The 21,920-nt window shown below is 36.5% G+C and overlaps 1 pseudogene; it reads left to right on the top strand.

Annotated features, from left to right (window-relative positions):
• LOC149146483 (anthocyanidin 3-O-glucosyltransferase 5-like) overlaps positions 1-20,614 on the top strand; it is a 33,038-nt pseudogene extending 12,424 nt beyond the window's left edge.
• Positions 20,615-21,920: the final 1,306 nt, after the last annotated feature.

Genomic DNA, 21,920 nt, shown 5'->3' with positions numbered 1-21,920 from the left:
TCTATTGTATTTTGAAATGAGGCTTATATTTGTAGAAATTTTTATATCATTTGGTTCATGTAACACTAGATTGTTTTTTTTCATGTAACACTATAACATTAATTTTTTTAACATAAATAAAAATGGGGTGTTATGTTTTATGTATATACATATATATGTGTATGCTTATTTATTTGTGCATGTCTTTATTGATTTTGCTTTTGTTTTTGTGTCTTTCAAATGCAGATATGGACAATAATGATGTCATCTATTATTCCAAAACAATACACGATATTGTTGGAGCTATAAGCTTTCTTTCCTATCTTCAGAACAAGTTTGATAGAAAACATGGGTTCCATCCTGCATTTATTGATGATCATATTCGTGAGCTAGATCAAACAAAAACACATGTAAAATACTTGAAACATGTGCACCAGAGGGAGTCTGGGAGGAGAACAAGAAGGAATTGGTTGGAAAGTGTTAAGTATCGTGAACATTATCTTGTTGATTTGAATTGGTGTTGCTTTTGTCATTGCTCTGGTTGTGTTTTGGAAGAGGCCACTCCATACATGACTTTTGAAACATTGTTTGAACTTCAATTTTGTAGTGGAATTATTTGATGTTAAGAAAACAAAAATTATATGTTAAGACTCAATGTTCTTTCTGTGGTTGCAATGTTGGCTAAATTGATTATTTTAAACACTAATGTTGTTTTTATGTACAATTGTATATCTCTAGTCTTAAAATGTCATATTATGTTGTTCTTCTTTAAATCCAATGTGTGCAATTTAGATGTGTTTTTTTCATTTATGTTGCTTTGCTCCAATGTCAGTGTTACTATATTATATCTTTCTCTTGCATTTTTCATTGTTTTGGTATTTTTTGTGGATCCCTTCACTTTGTTCACGTCTTTCATAAATGAAAATATTGTTTACATTTATAATATTATTGTTGGGATTTCATGTTCTAGGTGTTTATATCAATTCTTGAGATTTATACTATTAGCAGATTCATATATCGATATCAATGTATTTATGGGTTAAATTATATTTATTGTTTATAATGTAGTGATATAAATGTGTTATTATTAATGTAATGATGATTTATCATGTTTTAATTCTTTATGGTTTGCAATGTGGTTCTTATATTAGTTTTGGTTTATGTTTTTTATTTTTATTTTTGTGTTATAGCATTATTTATGTTTATAATATTGATGTCATGGATTTAGGGCTTAGGTTCAGTTTACTATTTCCTTGGGTTTATAATATTAAATGATTAGGTTTAGTTGTTTTTGAAGTTTGCAACAATAATAATTCCTTCAATTTATCATTTATTCCCTTTGTTTTATTAATCCCCAATATTAAGGTTTAAATAATAGTCTGAAGGTTTAATATTAATTCCTTACATTTACAATGTTTATCCCTTCAATTTATTAACATGCTATTTTCATAATATTAACAATCCCTAGGGTTTATTGATCCATTAGGTTTATAATATTCATAGTCATGTGGGTTGATCAATCCATTGGGTTTAAAAAATTAATTCCTATTAATCCCTTCTGTTTTTAATATTGATCCCTTGCCATTTTTTATCCCTTTGGTTTCTAATATTTTTCCCTTGGGTTTATTAATTCCCAATGGTTTATAATATCAAATTATTGGGTTTCTTCATTCTTCAACTTTTTAATATTAATAATTCCTTGGGTTCATAATCGCTTGAGGTTTTAGTGTTAATCCCTTGGGTTTATTATTCCTTTGGGTTTGTTATATCAATCCCTTGGGTTTATTATTCCATTGGGTTTATATTATTAGTCCCTTTTGTTTAATAATATTCCCTTAGGTTCATAATCCCTTGGTATTTTAGTATTAATCCCTTGGGTTTATAATATCAATCGCTTGGGTTTATTATTCTCGAGTCAAACATGGTTTATTATAATGTCGACCATGGTCGAACATGGAATTGTGATAAGGATTGTCTCAATATGAAAATCAATGATGGTCGATCATGTTTATTTTAATGTTTATAATATTTGTCTTAGGGTTTATATACATTGGGTTTATAATATTAGTCCCTTGGATTTAATATTATTCCCTTGGGTTCATAATCCCTTGGGGTTTTAGTATTAATCCCTTCGTTTTATTATTCCTTTGGGTTTCTCATATTAATCCCTTGGGTTTATTATTGCCTTAGGTTTATAATATCGATCATGGTAAACCATTATCAATCATAGCCAACCATGGTCAACCATGCTTCAATGTCACATTGTGACAAGGATTGTCTCAACGTGAAAATAAATAATAATCCCTTTATTATTCCTTTGGGTTTATTATATCAATCCCTTGGGTTTATTATTCCCTTGGGTTTATATTATTAGTCCTCTTTGTTTAATAATATCCCCTTTGGTTCATAATCCTTGGGGTTTTAGTATTAATCCCTTGGGTTTATAATATCAATCGCTTGGGTTTATTATTCCTGAGTCAAACATGGTTTATTATGATGTCGACCATGGTCCAACATGGAATTGTGATAAGGATTGTCTCAATATGAAAATCAATGATGGTCCATCATGTTTATTTCAATGTTTATAATATTTGTCTTAGGGTTTATATACGTTGGGTTTATAATATTAGTCCCTTGGGTTTAATATTATTCCCTTGGGTTTAATATTATTCCCTTGGGTTCATAATCCCTTGGGGTTTTAGTATTAATCCCTTCGTTTTATTATTCCTTTGGGTTTCTCATATTAATCCCTTGGGTTTATTATTCCCTTAGGTTTATAATATCGATCATGGTAAACCATTGTCAATCATAGCCAACCATGGTCAACCATGCTTGAATGTCACATTGTGACAAGGATTGTCTCACCATGAAAATAAATGATGTTTATTTTAGTGTTTGTAATATTTATATTTGGGTTTACGAATGTTGGGTTTATAATATTAGTCCCTTGGGTTTAATATTATTCCCTTGGGTTCATAATCCCTTGGGGTTTTAGTATTAATCCCTTGGGTTTATTATTCATTTGGGTTTATAATATCAATCCCTTGGGTTTATTATTACCTCATGTTTATAATATCAATCATGGTCAACCATGTTTGAATGTCACATTGTCACAAGGATTGTCTCACCATGAATAAATCATGTTTATTTTAGTCTTTGTAATATTTATATTTGGGTTTACAAATGTTGGGTTTATACTATTAGTCCCTCGGGCTTAATATTATTCCCTTGGGTTCATAATCCCTTGGGGTTTTAGTATTAATCCTTTGGGCTTAATATTATTCCCTTGAGTTCATAATCCCTTGGGGATTAGTATTAATCACTTGGGTTTATTATTCATTTGGGTTTATAATGTAAATAAGTTGGGTTTACTATTCCCTTAGGTTTATAATATCAACCCTGGTCAAACATTGCCAATCATAGCCAACCATGGTCAACCATGTTTGAATGTTGCATTGTGACAAGGATTGTCTCACCATCAAAATAAACCATGTTTATTTTGGTGTTTATAGTACTTATATTTGGGTTTATAATATTAGTCCAATGGGTTTAATATTATTCCCTTCGGTTCATAATCCCTTGGGGTTTTAGTATTAATCCCTGAGTTTTATTATTCCTTTGGGTTTATAATATCAACCCCTTGGGTTTATTATTCCCTTAGGTTTATAATATCAATCATGGTCAACCATAGTTGAATCTCGCATTGTGACAAGGATTGTCTCACCATCAAAATAAATCATGTTTATTTTAGTGTTTGTAGTATTTATATTTGGGTTTACCAAATTTGGGTTTATAATATTAGTCCCATGGTTGAATGTCACATTTTGACAAAGATTGTCTCACCATGAAAATAAACCATGTTTATTTTAGTGTTTGTAATATTTATATTTGGGTTTACCATATTAGTCCCATGGTTGAATGTCCCATTTTGAAAAATATTGTCTCACCATGAAAATAAATCATGTTTATTTTGGTCTTTGTAATATTTACATTTGGGTTTATGATTGTTGGGTCTATAATATTAGGCCCTTGGGTTTAATATTATTCCCTTGGGTTCATAATCCCTTGGGTTTTTAGCATTAATCCCTTGGGTTTATTATTCATTTGTGTTTTAATATCAATCCCTTGGATTTATTATTCCAACAAGGTTTATAATATCAATCATGGTCAACCGTGGTTGAATGTTACATTGTGACAATGATTGTCTCACCATGAAAATAAATCATGTTTATTTTAGACTTTGTAATATTTATATTTGGTTTTACGAATGTTGGGTTTATAATATTAGTCTTTTGGGTTTAATATTATTCCCTTAGGTTCATAATCCCTTGGGTTTTAGTATTAATCCCTTGGGTTTATTATTCATTATGGGTTTATAATATCAATCCCTCGGGTTTATTATTCCCTTTGGTTTATAATATCAATCATTGTAAGCCATTGTCAATCGTAGCGGAACATGGTCAACCATGGTTGAATGTCGCATTGTGACAAGAATTGTCTCACCATCAAAATAAACCATTCACATTTTACTATTTATAGTATTTATATTTGGGTTTACCAATGTTGAGTTTATAATATTAGTCCCATTGTTGAATGTCACATTTTGAAAAATATTGTCTCCCCATGAAAATATTACATGTTTATTTTAGTGTTTGTAATATTTATATTTGGGTTTACGAATATTGGGTTTATAATATTAGTCCCTTGGGCTTAATATTATTCCCTTGGGTTCATAATCCCTTGGGGTTTTAGTATTAATCACTTGGATTTATTATTCATTTGGTTTTATAATATCAAAACTTTGGGTTTTTTATTCCCTTAGGTTTATAATATAAATCGTAGCCAAACATGGTGAACCATGTTTGAATGTTTCACATTGTGACAAGGATTGTCTCACCATCAAAATAAACTATGTTTATGTTAGTGTTTGCAGTATTGATATTTGCCTTTACCAATGTCCAGTTTATAATATTAGTCCCATGGGTTTAATATTATTCCCTTGGGTTTTAGTATTAATCCCTTGGGTTTATTATTCATTTGGGTAACTTATAATATCAATCCCTTGGGTTTATTATTCCCTTTGGTTTATAATATCAATAATCGTAAACCATTGTCAATCATAGCCAAACATGGTCAACCATGGTTGAGTGTCACATTGTGACAAGAATTGTCTCACCGTCAAAATAAACCATTCACATTTTAGTGTTTGTAGTATTTATATTTGGGTTTACCAATGTTGGGTTTATAATATTAGTCTCATGGTTGAATGTCACATTTTGACAAAGATTGTCTCCCCATGAAAATAAAACATGTTTATTTTAGTGTTTGTAATATTTATATTTGGATTTACGAATATTGGATTTATAATATGTTGTGGTCACCAACAACCCCCCTCTTTGTTTGATGTTTAGCCATAAACATCAAGCAAAGGGGGGACCCTGAACAAAAATCCAAAAAATATTTTGTTAAAATTTTTGTATTTTTCTCCCTAAGGCTTAAATCGCATCGCAAGGAAAGAGCGACGCGAAGTTCATCGCGTCGCATGCATTCCAAGCGCTCTTAAAAAGAAGATCTTCAAGAAACGCCGATCGCCGATATGCGACATCGCACATCGCAAACGTTGCACTAAGAAGCATAAACCATTGAATGAAATCAGCGATCTGCGATCTGCGATGTCAGCGATCTGCGATATCAGTGAACCGCGACCAGCGATCAGCGATATGAAAAGACTCATCGCAAGAATTCTCCGACATACACGATAGACCCAAGATTAAGCGCGCGCCTTAAAGGAAATTAATCACCGCATGCTTGAGTATCCAGAAATGATTGCATCGCATTTTCCGAAGAGTCAAGTCATGATGAATGTCAGGATTATGCATTCATTAGAATTTAATGCTTTCATGTCAATCTTTTCATTTCCCTTCTTCTTTGCGTAGACTGCAAGACACGCAACTGATATAAATCTATATGCAGGAAACATCTAAGGAAAAGGGGAAAGCGCCAATCAGATAACAGAGAAAAGATGCCTCCGCAAATGGATGCCGCATGCAGCAGGACCGCGGATTCCAGACTATCAGCCAACCGGCACTGATGAAATTAGACTATCCAAGACGAAGAGTCAAAGGCGCACAAAAGCAGCGTGTTTGCAAAAGATCCTGAAGCTCAGACTTGGTAAAGCAGAGAAAGAAGCGCAAGAGAAGGAGGATGCTCCAGAAAAGCCTGGAACAAAGAACGGAAGAAATTCTCGACACAGGGAATTGTCCATACAGCACGACTCCTAAATCACTCAGTCATTCGAATGACCAGAAACCAAAATAGCAACAGCAAAATCAGTTCGAGAAGAACCTGGGTTGTGCTAAGTATATACGCAGCGAATACACCCAGCTAGAGAAAGATTTTCGAAAATATCTTCTGGTCTGTCAGAAGGAGGTGCCAGCTCTTGTTATCTCCACTTTTATCTACCGAGCGAAAGAAGAAGGCAGCCAGCCGACTCTTCCCAGACAAACGTTGCACTGTTTACAGCACTAAGGAGAATATACAGAAACGGTCAGAAATTAGATTTAAGTTTTAGAAATAAATTTGCTTTTAGTAAAGGGCGGTGATTTGAAGCCGTTTCCCTAAATTCGTGTAATTAAGATTAATTAGTTAGTAGTATTTAACCCTTCTCATGGCATTTGGAGAAGGGTCCGGAAATCTGTCAAAAAACTTGTCCTTAGAACATGCACTTCTGCACCCTCGGAGGGGGTTTTTGATGAATGGATGGATCGAGATTTATTTATGTTTTCATTTTAATGTCTATTACTGATGTTGCACTTCTGTACTCTTAGCAGATATTAGAACAAGTAGAAATAAATCATTATTGCTTGAAGTTTATTAGTGAAGTCAGTCATAAATGGTACTTTTATCTCTTGACTAAATTCTGCTAGTATTCCTAAAGTGATATGCAGCTGAGTTTTTTATATGTTACTGTATGAATGTGTGTATTACCATTTGGCACTTCTGTACGGTGGAGTCATTTATTTATGCTTGACATATGAATAACTAATTATGCGATATGCTGTTCACAACTGTTCTGCCTAACTTCTTATGCAGAGTGGTTTATCTTTATTGATTTATATTCTGATAATAGCTGAATGATCTTTATTACCAACTGTTGTTTGAAATCTTTCTAGATCGCATAACAAAAGAAAACACCCCGGGTTAGCGTAGATTAGATGTATTGTTTTTCTTCATTAGATTATATTAGTATAGAGTTAGTTTAGTAGTTAGAATTAAGACTAGCTTAGAAAAACCTTTAAATCAATACCATCAAACTCTACACACACACGCACACCCTTCACATTGGGAAACTGGTCCCATTACCCCCAGTCGGACCCGCTACTCCAAACGGGCAAGGAGCCGCCAACCAGGTTCCGGACCAGGTGGGTATCCCCCTTGTTGTCGACCCGATTTCGGGGCCCTCAACATTTCTGGCGCTAGAAGGAGGGCCTGAGCTATGAATGGCGCATAATTCAAAATCCAAATACCATTCTGAGAGCAAATCACCCTCACCAACTCCCCCGACTTCTCCGGTACGATTAAACTCGGAACTAGAGGTCACTCGGGCATCCACCGCTGCTACACACCCTAATACATCAGACCAACTTATCATTGATCCCCCTGAAATTCAAACTTTGATCCATAAACTCCAGGGATTCTCTATTTTTACTCAGAGGTCTGATAAATCTAAAGGCAGCGTGACTTCGCAGTACAATCCTGCTCATCCCCTGACCAGATTGAAGAGTGAAAGGTTTGGCATCCAGCCAACTGAAATTCCTCTCCCCACTAGGAAAAGAGCAAGGAAAGCACTTCCAGAGTCTGACAGAGAGACTCTTTCGTCCACTTCATCCATTTCAACTCCCTCTCCGCGAAGTCAACCACCCACATCTTCACCTCAAATCACCCATCCATCTTCTACAACCCTTCCTCCGCAATCATCGAAGATCATAATATCTCCATCTTCTCAACATCAGAGATCACCTTCTGCACTTTTGTTAACTGGCAACTTAGAGATGGCCCAGTCTCCATGGAACAATCCTGGGGCGGTTTTAATGCCTCCACCCCTAAGTCCAATACCCGCCCATCCTGAGAAATGGCTACCGAAGTTCAATCCAGAAACAGGAATGCTAGCTGAAGAACATATCAATAATTTAATGCTTTCTGTTAATCTCAATGGAGTTACCAACGAAGATGCCGTGGTCCGACTTTTTCCCTATACAATGCAAGGGACAACCAGGTCACGGTATTTTTCGCTGCCCTCCGGATCTATCACGAGCTGGGACATTTTTCAAAATCAATTTCTTACCAAATTCGGTGATGATAGATCGACAGCGACACTGATCAACGATTTATCCAATCTTAAAGCTGAGGCTAGGGAACCCATTAAAGATTTTAACTTACGGTTCAACAAGATCCTCAACAAAATCCCCGCTGCTTCCCAACCCAGCGAGGAAGTGAGATGTGAATGGTACATCACGGCCTTACCTTCAAACTTGGCCATCTTCGTAGATAGGGCAAGCAAGACAACCTTAGTTGAAAATTTGACTGAGGCGTTAGCAGTTGAAAAACGCGTAGTAACCCTAGAAAAGAGATCTGCAATCGAAGAATGTAAATCTAAGAAAATCTCTTTCAAAGAAGACACCAAGAAGAAGCAAACGAAAGATCCTTTCGATATGGAAGGATTACAAAAGGTGTTAAAGGCCATGTCTAATGAGATGATTGACATAAGAAAACAAGTAGCAGAATCGTCCCCAAGAAAGCCTTTTAGGAATTTTAAAAGAAATCCTCCCATGGAGACGAAGCCACCCAATGTGGTCTCAAACGTTGAATCTGAAGAAGAAGAAGAAGAAGAGAGCACCATCGAAACATAGACCGACGATGAAGAAGTGGTGGAACTGCAAGGAATGTGGGATTTCATCCTCCCACAAGAAGAAGATCAAGAAGCATTTCCGGTTAGCACACGAAGCAAAAACCAACTTGATCCTCCCCAAACTACCCCCAAACAGAAGGTCGCAAGCCCTGGAGCAAAAGAAAAGGTCGCAACAAAGAAAACAACTGCTAAAGCGACCCAATTTAGCCCAGTCCAATCAGATCAAACGCCTCCATCAAGAACACTGATAGTGTCGGATGAAATGGAGTATAACATCATCGATGACATGAAAAAGACTAGGGCTAATATCACTCTGTACGAGTTGAGCAAATTGAAACACCAACATAAAATCATGATGAAAGAGTTACATGCCGTACCTACTACACCTTTACCTACAGCTGTAGCTTCCCACCATATAGGAAGACCTCCGGTCAACACGATCAATAAAATCGATCCGAATGACATCGCTTTGATTGGAGGAAGATCTAGATCTCATACTCCTCCTTTCCTCCTCACTTATGAAATCTTTAATAGAAACGTGCACAACTGCTTGGTTGATTCTGGTGCCTCAGCCAATATTTTAACCAGGTCAATATGTGCCAAACTGAATGTTCAACCGCAAAAATCCGCAGTGCGCATAGTTCAACTTGATCGATCGCAAGTCGAAGTGATAGGTGAACTTAACCAAGTGACCATAAGATTGTCGTCTAACCCCAAGGTATGCCAGGTTATCGACATTCTAGTGGCTGATATCCCTGAATTTTATGGTTTGATTCTTAGCAGGGACTGGTCCGAGAAACTCCACGGATACTTTTCAACTGACTGGTCGCACATGTGGTTACCCTCCAACGGGAAACCAAATCAAATAAAGGTTGAACGAGAGTTGCACCAAAAATACATAGTGACGGATTTGGAAGGAGAGAATGAAGCCATAGCATACAACAACAACATCATAGGCAACTACTCGGTAGATTCTTTCCTCGGAAATTTCAATGCTCACATATCACCTTATTTGGAAAATTCAGTTTTGTCCCAAGTAGAAAACTTTTCCCAGACTGATGATTCAAAATGTGTTAGTTTTTTAGATAACCTTGTAAATACATCTTTATTTTGGAAATTATATTTTGATGGCTCTAAGTCCAACGAGGGAGCAGGAGTAGGATGCGTTCTAATTAGCCCAGACGGAAATAAGACTATGCTTACATGCAGACTCGAGTTCGATTACACGAACAACACAGCAGAATACGAGGCCTTGGTGCAAGGCTTATACAAAGGAATCGGATTGAACGTCAAGTATCTTCAGGTCTTTGGAGATTCCGAGATCGTCGTCAAACAGGTACGTAACACCATACATTGCCTGTCAAGTCATTTGAAGCACTATCAATCTTTAGTACAAGATCTCACTGCACATTTCATAGCATTCAATATTTCGTCAGTCCCGAGACTCCAAAATGCAAGCGCAGACCTGTTAGCTAACGTAGCCTCCAGACTCATTCCCTCCGAAGACTTTAGTCCAGATAGATTCTCGATAGAGTTAATTTTTAAACCGTCCATCCCTGACAACATCACCAACTGGAGGGTATTCAACGACGACCCAGACATCGTAAGTTTCCTCACCTCTGAAGGATCCTACTCAAACCAGATAATTGACGAAGACTGTCATGATCACCAAATACAACAAAATAGCACTGATAATGCTATACCCAAATCGGTGGTCAAACTAGAAGACTTATATGACTTAAAAAGTCGGTTCAAAAGGTCAGCTAATGCCAAGCTCTACAGTTCAACTCTGAACAACGAATCAGTGAACCTAGGAACCAATGAGAAGCCGCAAAACGTTAATCTAGGCCAAGGTCTAACCCCCGAAGAAAAATCAGCATATATCCGTCTTCTACGACAGTACAAAAACGTTTTTGCCTGGAATTACGACGAGCTGAAAACTTACAACACTTCTATCATTCAGCACACTATCCCTATGATTGACAACGAGAAACCTGTCCAACAGAAGCTCAGAAAAATCCACCCCAACTTGGAAAATCAGATAAAAACTGAGCTGAATAAGTTGTTGAGAGCCTGAATAATCTTCCCGGTCAGACATTCCAAATGGGTATCCAATATGGTACCTGTTAGGAAGAAAAACGGAGATATTAGAATCTGCATCGACTTCCGGAATCTCAACAAAGCCTGTCAGAAAGACAATTTTCCCCTCCCATCGATGGAGCAAATATTACAGGCAGTAGCAGGCTCAGAGTTGATGTCTTTCCTGGACGGATTTTCAGGATATAATCAAGTGCTAGTACACCCGGATGATCAGTTAAAAACCACCTTCCGAACCAAATGGGGTACCTACGCGTATCGGAAGATGCCATTCGGTCTGATCAACGCCGACGCTACTTTTCAGAGAGCCATGGACATTGCATTTAAAGGTTTAGTCAATAAATCGGTAGTGATTTACTTGGATGATATAACTGTGTACTCCAAGAACCGAAGCGACCATCTCAAAAATTTGAAGCAAATATTTCAAAGATGTTTAAGGTATGGGATCTCGCTTAACCCTAAGAAATCTTTTTTCGCGTTGAGTGAAGGGAAATTGCTAGGATTCATAGTGTCCAAATCTGGCATTCACATTGAACCTGACAGAATCAAAGAAATTTCCGAGATACCCATGCCCCATAACAAAAAGACCATGCAATCTTTCCTAGGACAGATCAATTTTGTGAAAAGGTTTGTCCCATATTTTTCACGTATTATTTCTCCTTTACAAAAAATGATAAAAAAGAATTCAAACTTTAAATGGGGTCTAGACGAGCACGAAGCGTTTAACTTAATCAAACAAGCCATCATCAACACTCCATCTTTAGCAACCCCAAATTTTTTAGAACCTTTTGTCTTATACACGTTTGCCTCAGAGAATTCTTATGCTGCAATTTTGACTCAAGCAAATCAAGAAAAGGTAGAAGCTCCAATCGCATTTTTTAGCTCAAACTTACAAGGTGCTGAACTCAATTATTCGGACATAGAGAAATAGGCATACGCCGTTTTCAAAGCGATCAAATATTTCAGACCTTTCTTGCTAAAGGCCCATACCAAGGTCATAGTACCGTTTCCAGCGGTAAGAAACCTCCTCATACAGAAGGATGTGGGCGAAAAGAGAGCGACTTGGATCACCGCCTTACAAGAATATGACCTGGAGATCAAGCCGACACACATCGTAAGAGGTCAAGGCTTCTGTAAGATGTTAGCTGGAGCATCGCAAATCCCTGAAAACTCGTCTGAAGAGGTACACGCGTATGAGGTAAGCCTAAACGACGCAGAATCATTATATGCTGACACCATTTATTTCCTTAAGAACGGGTATGCTCCATTTCACTTGGATCACACCAAGCAGAGAGCCCTGAGATTGAAAGCTAAACAATACCAGCTCGTAAATGATGTCCTGTTTAAAAGAAATTATGATTCTGTGCTTCTTAGATGTCTTGAGAAAACTGAAGCCGAAAAGGTTTTGCAGGAACTCCACGATGGACCAGTAGGTGGACACTATGCTGGAGAAGCCACCGCACATAAAATCTTACGTGCGGGATATTACTGGCCCACGCTGTTCAAAGACTCGTACAATCACGTAAGGAAATGCCAGGTCTGCCAGACTGCTGCAGGAAAACAAAAGAAGTCATCCATGCCACTGCAGCCAGTTAACATCGAACAGCCGTTCAGTCAATCAGGCCTGGACATAATAGGTGAGATCGTTCCTCACTCCTCTAAACAGCATAGGTATATCCTCACGGCAACTGACTATTTCACTAAATGGGTAGAGGCGGTTCCTCTCAAGACAACTAATTCTGAAAACATTATTGAATTCATAGATCAGTTTATCATCACTAGGTTTGGATTGCCAACGGCCTTAATATTTGATAATGCTTCATATTTTTCTGGAAATACCATGACTGAGTTCGCGCTCAAAAGAGGGTTCAAACTGAAGTATTCTGCCAACTACTATCCGCAAGGTAATGGGTTGGCTGAATCGACAAACAAGAACCTAATCAGGATTATTAAAAAGACAGTCGACCAAAACCAAAAGAATTGGCACAAAGCGCTGGTAAATGCCTTATGGGCAGACAGAATTACAAAGAAAGCCTCTATCGGCACTTCTCCCTTTAATTTAGTTTACGGGAGAGAAGCAGTTCTTCCTACTCACTTAGTCATTCCCTCCTTGTCCTTAGTGCAATACATTGATGAAGTATCTACTTCCTCCTTACAACTAAGACAAATGGAAATAATCAAGCTAGAAGAACAACGAGAACAGGCTAAGAAAACCCATGCTCACCACCAAGCGCTAATAAAATCCTCTTTTGACTCGAACATAATGACCAGAAAAAACTTTCAGATGGGAGATTTAGTTTTGAAGTGGGATAAGGCTCATGAAGAAAAGGGAAAACATACAAAATTCCAGAAGCTATGGCTTGGTCCTTTTCAGATTGTAGAGGTCATAGGCCCATCGACTTTTGTGTTGCAGGACTTAACAGGCAGGAAAGATTCTCTGCCTGTGAATGGACAAATTCTCAAAATGTATTTCCCATAGAAGGTCACTCTTCTATTTTTGTAGGATAATTTTAGTTTTATTTTAGTTTTTCATTTCTTATAAATAAGGTTGGTTGTGAATGATCATAAATAGTATTCATGAAGGAACATACCATTTCTCTATCAGATTTTGATTTCACTTGTATAAATAGCAAAACTTTTCGAAAAATCTGGCTTTTATTATTAACAGATAAAGTTAACTTTAGCCTGAATATGATGTTAGTTTCAACCTCAAAAAAATCTGGGATGAAAGTAACTTTTGGCAAAAAATTGTTTTACGCCAACGCAATGAAAGGTATCATCAATAATAAAATAAGTATTCTCTGCAAAACTGTTGTTTTTAAACTCTATTATTGTCGTCCAGATCTTTCTTAAGGAAAAACAATGACTTCCTCCCTGCTAAGGAAAATCGCAGCATCCAGAGAAACAATCCAAGAAAACACTATATCTCAAAGAATAAGAGGTCTCATCACGAGCCGGCTTATCATGATCACAGATATATAACTTGCTGACTTTGCCAATACTGTCTATCAAAACAGGGCAACGACTCAAGATTGTTGCAATCAAAAGACAAGGGGTCTCATCACGAGCCAGCTTGTTCAGCAAAAGTGTAAATCAAGTGAATGACTGTGTCATAATTTGGCCACCAAACCAAGACATTGTTCTTTAGAGAATAAAAAAAAAAAAAAAAAAAAAAAAAAGGGTCGAAAGGATTTTTCTCTGGAATGTTGTAAATGACCTCAAGCAGGAAAAAGGATCATTGCTGGATAACATGGTAACCCTGTCGAGGCTATGGACGCTTGCGGGCAGCAGAGGCTCTACCTACGACAAATGAGCATATTTTACAAAGCCAGTACGCAGAGAAGACCTTATTTTATCTTTGAAAAGACCGAGTAATGTCTGGTGTAAATACAAGAAATGACCCAGAGGAAGCAAACAATCGGAATGAAATAAAAGTTGTGACGAAACATCATTGACAGGATAAGGGGTAATACTCTATCTGTCCATAACAAAATTTAGATATACGAAAATTTTTCTGTTTTGGAAGTGAAAGTGTAATAGAACAAGCAGAGATAACTGGTTCTTCACAGTGAATCGCCATTGTTGTGGTCACCAACAACCCCCCCTCTTTGTTTGATGTTTAGCCATAAACATCAAGCAAAGGGGGGACCCTGAACAAAAATCCAAAAAATATTTTGTTAAAATTTTTGTATTTTTCTCCCTAAGGCTTAAATCGCATCGCAAGGAAAGAGCGACGCGAAGTTCATCGCGTCGCATGCATTCCAAGTGCTCTTAAAAAGAAGATCTTCAAGAAACGCTGATCGCCGATATGCGACATCGCACATCGCAAACGTCGCACTAAGAAGCATAAACCATTGAATGAAATCAGCGATCTGCGATCTGCGATGTCAGCGATCTGCGATATCAGTGAACCGCGACCAGCGATCAGCGATATGAAAAGACTCATCGCAAGAATTCTCCGACATACACGATAGACCCAAGATTAAGCGCGCGCCTTAAAGGAAATTAATCACCGCATGCTTGAGTATCCAGAAATGATTGCATCGCATTTTCCGAAGAGTCAAGTCATGATGAATGTCAGGATTATGCATTTATTAGAATTTAATGCTTTCATGTCAATCTTTTCATTTCCCTTCTTCTTTGCATAGACTGCAAGACACGCAACTGATATAAATCTATATGCAGGAAACATCTAAGGAAAAGGGGAAAGCGCCAATCAGATAACAGAGAAAAGATGCCTCCGCAAATGGATGCCGCATGCAGCAGGACCGCGGATTCCAGACTATCAGCCAACCGGCACTGATGAAATTAGACTATCCAAGACGAAGAGTCAAAGGCGCACAAAAGCAGCGTGTTTGCAAAAGATCCTGAAGCTCAGACTTGGTAAAGCAGAGAAAGAAGCGCAAGAGAAGGAGGACGCTCCAGAAAAGCCTGGAACAAAGAACGGAAGAAATTCTCAACACAGGGAATTGTCCATACAGCACGACTCCTAAATCACTATCATTCGCACGACCAGAAACCAAAATAGCAACAGCAAAATCAGTTCGAGAAGAACCTGGGTTGTGCTAAGTATATACGCAGCGAATACACCCAGCTAGAGAAAGATTTTCGAAAATATCTTCTGGTCTGTCAGAAGGAGGTGCCAGCTCTTGTTATTTCCACTTTTATCTGCCGAGCGAAAGAAGAAGGCAGCCAGCCGACTCTTCCCAGGCAAACGTTGCACTGTTTATAGCACTAAGGATAATATACAGAAACGGTCAGAAATTAGATTTAAGTTTTAGAAATAAATTTGCTTTTAGTAAAGGGCGGTGATTTGAAGCCGTTTCCCTAAATTCGTGTAATTAAGATTAATTAGTTAGTAGTATTTAACCCTTCTCATGGCATTTGGAGAAGGGTCCGGAAATCTGTCAAAAAACTTGTCCTCAGAACATGCACTTCTGCACCCTCGGAGGGGGTTTTTGATGAATGGATGGATCGAGATTTATTTATGTTTGCATTTTAATGTCTGTTACTGATGTTGCACTTCTGTACTCTTAGTAGATATTAGAACAAGTAGAAATAAATCATTATTGCTTGAAGTTTATTAGTGAAGTCAGTCATAAATTGTACTTTTATCCCTTGACTAAATTCTGCTAGTATTCCTAAAGTGATATGCAGCTGAGTTCTTTATATGTTACTGTATGAATGTGTGTATTACCATTTGGCACTTCTGTACGGTGGAGTCATTTATTTATGCTTGACATATGAATAACTAATTATACGATATGTTGTTCACAACTTTTCTGCCTAACTTCTTATGCAGAGTGGTTTATCTTTATTGATTTATATTCTGATAATAGCTGAATGATCTTTATTACCAGCTGTTGTTTGAAATCTTTCTAGATCGCATAACGAAAGAAAACACCCCGGGTTAGCGTAGATTAGATGTATTGTTTTTCTTCATTAGATTATATTAGTATAGAGTTAGTTTAGCAGTTAGAATTAAGACTAGCTTAGAAAAACCTTTAAATCAATACCATCAAACTCTACACACACACGCACACCCTTCACATTGGGAAACTGGTCCCATTACCCCCAGTCGGACCCGCTACTCCAAGCAGGTAAGGAGCCGCCAACCAGGTTCCGGACCGGGTGGGTATCCCCCTTGTTGTCGACCCGATTTCGGGGCCCTCAACATAATATTAGTCCCTTGGGCTTAATATTATTCCCTTGGGTTCATAATCCCTTGGGGTTTTAGCATTAATCACTTGGATTTATTATTCATTTGGGTTTATAATATCAAAAATTTGGGTTTTTTATTGCCTTAGGTTTATAATATAAATCGTAGCCAATCATGGTGAACCATGTTTGAATGTCGCATTATGACAAGGATTGTCTCACCATCAAAATAAACTATGTTTATTTTAGTGTTTGTAGTATTGATATTTACCTTTACCAATGTCCAGTTTATAATATTAGTCCCATGGGTTTAATATTAATCCCTTGGGTTTTAGTATTAATCCCTTGGGTTTATTATTCATTTGGATTTATAATATCAATCACTTGGGTTTATTATTCCCTTTGGTTTATAATATCAATAATGGTAAACCATTGTCAATCATAGCCAAACATTGTCAACCATGGTTGAATGTCGCATTGTGACAAGAATTGTCTCACCGTCAAAATACACCATGTTTATTTTAGTATTTGTAGTATTTATATTAGGGTTTACCAATGTTGAGTTTATAATATTAGTCCCTTGGTTGAATGTCTTATTTTGACAAAGATTGACTCACCATGAAAATAAACCATGTTTCTTTTTTTGTTTGTAATATTTATATTTGGGTTTACAAATGTTGGGTTTATAATATTAGTCCCTTGGGCTTAATATTATTCCCTTGTGTTCATAATCCCTTAGGGTTTTAGTATTAATCCCTTGGGTTTATTATTCATTTGGGTTTATAATATCAAAACTTTGGGTTTTTTATTCCCTTAGGTTTATGATATAAATCATAGTCAAACATGGTCAACCATGTTTGAATGTTGCATTGTGACAAGGATTATCTCATGATTAAAATAAACTATGTTTATTTTAGTGTTTGTAGTATTGATATTTGGGTTTACCAATGTTGGGTTTATAATATTAGTCCCATGGGTTTAATATTATTCCCTTCGGTTCATAATCCCTTGGGGTTTTAGTATTAATCCCTTCATTTTATTATTCCTTTGGGCTTAGAATATCAATCATGGTCAACCTTTGTCAATCATAACAAACCATGGTCAACCATGTTTGAATGTTGCATTATGACAACGATTGTCTCACCATCAAAATAAAACATGTTTATTTTAGTGTTTGTAGTTTTTATATTTGGGTTTAACAATGTTGGGTTTATAATATTAGTCCCACAGGTTTAATATTATTCCCTTGGGGTTTTCGTATTAATCCCTTAGTTTTATTATTCCTTGGGGTTTATAATATCAATCCTTTGGGTGTATTATTCCCTTAGGTTTATAATATCAATCATGGTCAACCATTTTCAATCATAGACAACCATGGTCAACTATGGTTGAATGTCACATTGTGACAAGGATTCTCTCACCATGAAAATAAACCATATTTATTTTAGTCTCTCACCATTAAAATAAACTATGTTTATTTTAGTGTTTGTAGTATTGATATTTGGGTTTACCAATGTTGGGTTTATAATATTGGTCCCATGGGTTTAATATTATTCCCTTTGGTTCATAATCCCTTGGGGTTTTAGTATTAATCCCTTCGTTTTATTATTCCTTTAAGTTTAGAATACCAATCATGGTCAACCATTGTCAATCATAGCAAACCATGGTCAACCATGTTTGAATGTCGCATTGTGACAATGATTGTCTCACCGTCAAAATAAAACATGTTTATTTTAATGTTTGTAGTGTTTATATTTGGGTTTAACAATGTTGGGTTTATAATATTAGTCCCACGGGTTTAATATTATTCCCTTGGGTTCATAATTCCCCGGGATTTTCATATTAATCCCTTAGTTTTATTATTCCTTGGGGTTTATAATATCAATCCCTTGGGTTTATTATTCCCTTAGGTTTATAATATCGATCATGGTCAACCATTGTCAACCATAGACAACCCTGGTCAACCATGGTTGAATGTCACATTGTGACAAGAATTCTCTCACCATGAAAATAAACCATGTTTATTTTAGCCTTTCTAATATTTATATTAGGGTTTACCAATGTTGGGTTTATAATGTTAGTCCCTTAGGTTTAATATTATTTCCTTGGGTTCATAATCCCTTGGGATTTTAGTATTAATCCCTTGGGTAATAATAAACAAAAGGTACTAATATTATAAACCCAATGTATACAAACCCTAAAATAAATATTAAAAATACTAAAGCCTAATAATAATAATAATAAGATTTTATATTATTATAATAATATTAATACAATAATCATAAATATATAAATATATAAGAATATAGTTGTTATTATTTATATAGTTATTAATTATCATAAATAATTGGACCTCTTTAATGTTATTATTATAATATAATAATAATAATTATATTATTATTATTATAATAATTATTATATTTGTATATTATTATAATAATATAACAATAATATAATATTATTATAATATTATAATCACTTATTATTATTATTATTATATAATAATAATAATTATATTATTATATTATTTTAATAATATAATGATAATATAATATTATTATGAGTGATTTTTATTATTAATTAATATATAGTAGGTGTTTATATTATTATTATATATATATATATATATATATATAATCTGGTTGTTAATATTTATATAGTTATTAATAATCCTAAATAGTTGGTGTTAAAAAAACCCATAATAATTATTAATGTAGTTGATATAAGCCTATCGTTTTATATCAACCACATTGGAAAATGTGATTGTATATATGTTTCATATATGCTTATTCGCTTTTATCAATCACATTGGTAAATGTGGTTGTGCTAGTATAGTGATTAGCAGAGAAAGGTGTGTTTGCTGTTGGTCTGATCCATCTTGCCTTCATTGTTACTCCGCTACTGCTTATTGGGTTTCCCTTTTATTGAATTGCTCCTCTATGTTTGCATCCTTTGGTTTATTGTTTGTGAGTAGAAAGCGTACACACACAATCAATGGCGTCCAGCGCAGAGAGTGGAAGGGTTACTGTGATGATGTTGCCGTCTCTGGGTGAGGGTCATCTCATCCCCTTTATGCACCTCGCCTTCAAATTGGCTGCCAAGCGCCAATACCTTTTACGGGCACGAGGCATAGTTTATGGAGCATTTTCATAAGGTTAACGACACTCTCATGACAATTGGTCCCCTGCTCCCTCCTGAGGCGTTTAAGGACCGACCCTGCAGGATTCCCCCAGCGCTCCAGACGGGGTTCAATACAGAATTGGAGGAGATGTGCTTGGAGTGGCTTGATGTGCACGCTGAGGCGTTGTTCTTTACATTTCTTTAGGCACTGAGAATTCCATATCCATTGCTCAGATGGAGGAGTTGCCTATGGGTTTGGAGGTGAGTGGGGTGAAGTTCTTGTGGCTTCTACGGAGGCTGTCGGACGCCGGCTCGAAGGTGTTGTCGTCCGTCCTCGACTTTCTCCTCGAGGGATTCAACAGTCGCATGGTGGAGAAGAAGCAGGGGATTTTTATTATGGGGTGGGCGCCACAGTTGAGCATCTTGGCACATCCTTCCACCGGTAGCTTTCTGTCCCACTGTGGCTGGAACGCAGTAATGGAGATGACGACGATGGGTGTTCCCATGATCGTGTGACCTCTCTATGCCGAGCAACACTTCAACTCAAAGTTTGTGGTGGATGAGATCCAGATAACACTGGAGGTGCCCCAAAGAATTGAAAAAAAGTAGGTGGTCGCGAGAGATGATGTGGAAAGAATCGTTAAAGTGTTAGTTGGGGAAGAAGAGGGCCAAAAATTAAGAAAAAAGGTAACTCAATTGAAAGCGGCTACGGAAGAGGCGGTGGTTGAAGGAGGATCCTCCCACAAGAATTTCAAACTCTCTGCACCGGCCGGGAGAGTTCGAAGAAATGTAACATCTATTACTTCATTTGAAAAAGCTCCATTCTCACACTTTTGGGGCGATACTCCCTAATTAAGTCATGAAAAAATGATGCCATCTCATAAATCTGCCTGATTTTTTCGGGGATTTGGAAATTGGAAAATTCCAAATTCAATATTTTTAGCCACCTTAACAACCTAAACCATCTCATAAATCTGCCTGTTTTTTTCGGGGATTTGGAAATTGGAAAATTCCAAATTTAATATTTTTAGCCACCTTAACAACCTAAAAGTGACATGTATCTGGTTACATTACATATATGTTTTATATTTCTCAAAATCAAAGGCTTAGAGGTAAGTCCCTTATCAATCAAACAAACAAAGAGTATTTAGCTTGGTCTTGACTATATATATATATAATTATTTTTAACAAAGGGTATCTAGAGGGTATTTAGCTTGGTCTTGACTATATATATATTTTTAACAAAAGGTATCTAGGTTTTTTTTTCCAAAGGAAAAAAACGAAACTTTTTATTAAGTTTATAAAAAGTTTACATTGCATATGCTGAAGCATCACTGTTCATGCTGAGTTCTGTCAAGTATGGATTACAAAATATTTTTGCCTTATGCCTGAAAACTGTTCCATTTTGGAGTTGTAGCTATCCCTGATTTTAACTGTCCTGTGTTTCTTTTGTGCCCAAAAACATGCACAGAAAACTATGAAGCGGTCATGCAGTAAAAAACTAACAAACCAATTCTCCTCATGATTGAGGAAAACAACCCGTTACTGAAAAGTTTAAGAAAAGCCGCATTGTCGTTGCTGATTGTTTTGAGATTTTATATATACACAAAATTTTGTTGATAATCCGAGAAACAAAAAATCCCTGCCAGAGATATCAGAACGGTTGCATGTAAGGAGGCTGGTCTGATCTGCTGATTTGGCCTTGTTCGTCTTCTTCTATTTGCCAGCTGCCCAGATCCTGTTGAAGACCATCTTTAGATAGCTTATCCGCCAAGTCATTTCTTTCCCTGTAAATGTGACATATGGTAAAACTATTAAACATTGTTTTCAGTCTTTGTACCTCTCCCAGAATTTGTTTTAAAAATTGATTACTGCATGTACTTTGACCGTTTACCCATCTGATCACATTTTGGGAATCCCCAAAGATTTGAATAGAGAGGGTGTGCCTTTGAATGAGCCAGCATAAGAGAAGTTTGAGGGCAAGTAATTCTGCATAGTTATTGGAGCCAGTTCCTAGCCCCACGGAAGCTTTTAGGGAGTGAGATGGGGTTTCATGGATGACGAGACCTGCTCCTGCTTTGTTGTTTTGGGATGCACCATCGAAGAAAGCCCAAGGGATTCCTTCTGAGATCTGAATTTCAGGAACAATTCTTTGGGA

The sequence above is a fragment of the Pinus tabuliformis genome, chromosome X, assembly GCF_031772625.1.
Source record: "Pinus tabuliformis cultivar Carrire ecotype Pingquan chromosome X, CPIR1, whole genome shotgun sequence".
Classification (NCBI taxonomy): Eukaryota; Viridiplantae; Streptophyta; class Pinopsida; order Pinales; family Pinaceae; genus Pinus; species Pinus tabuliformis.
The sequence above is the reverse complement of the archived record's forward strand: the minus strand, read 5'-3'. Positions and strand labels throughout refer to the sequence as shown.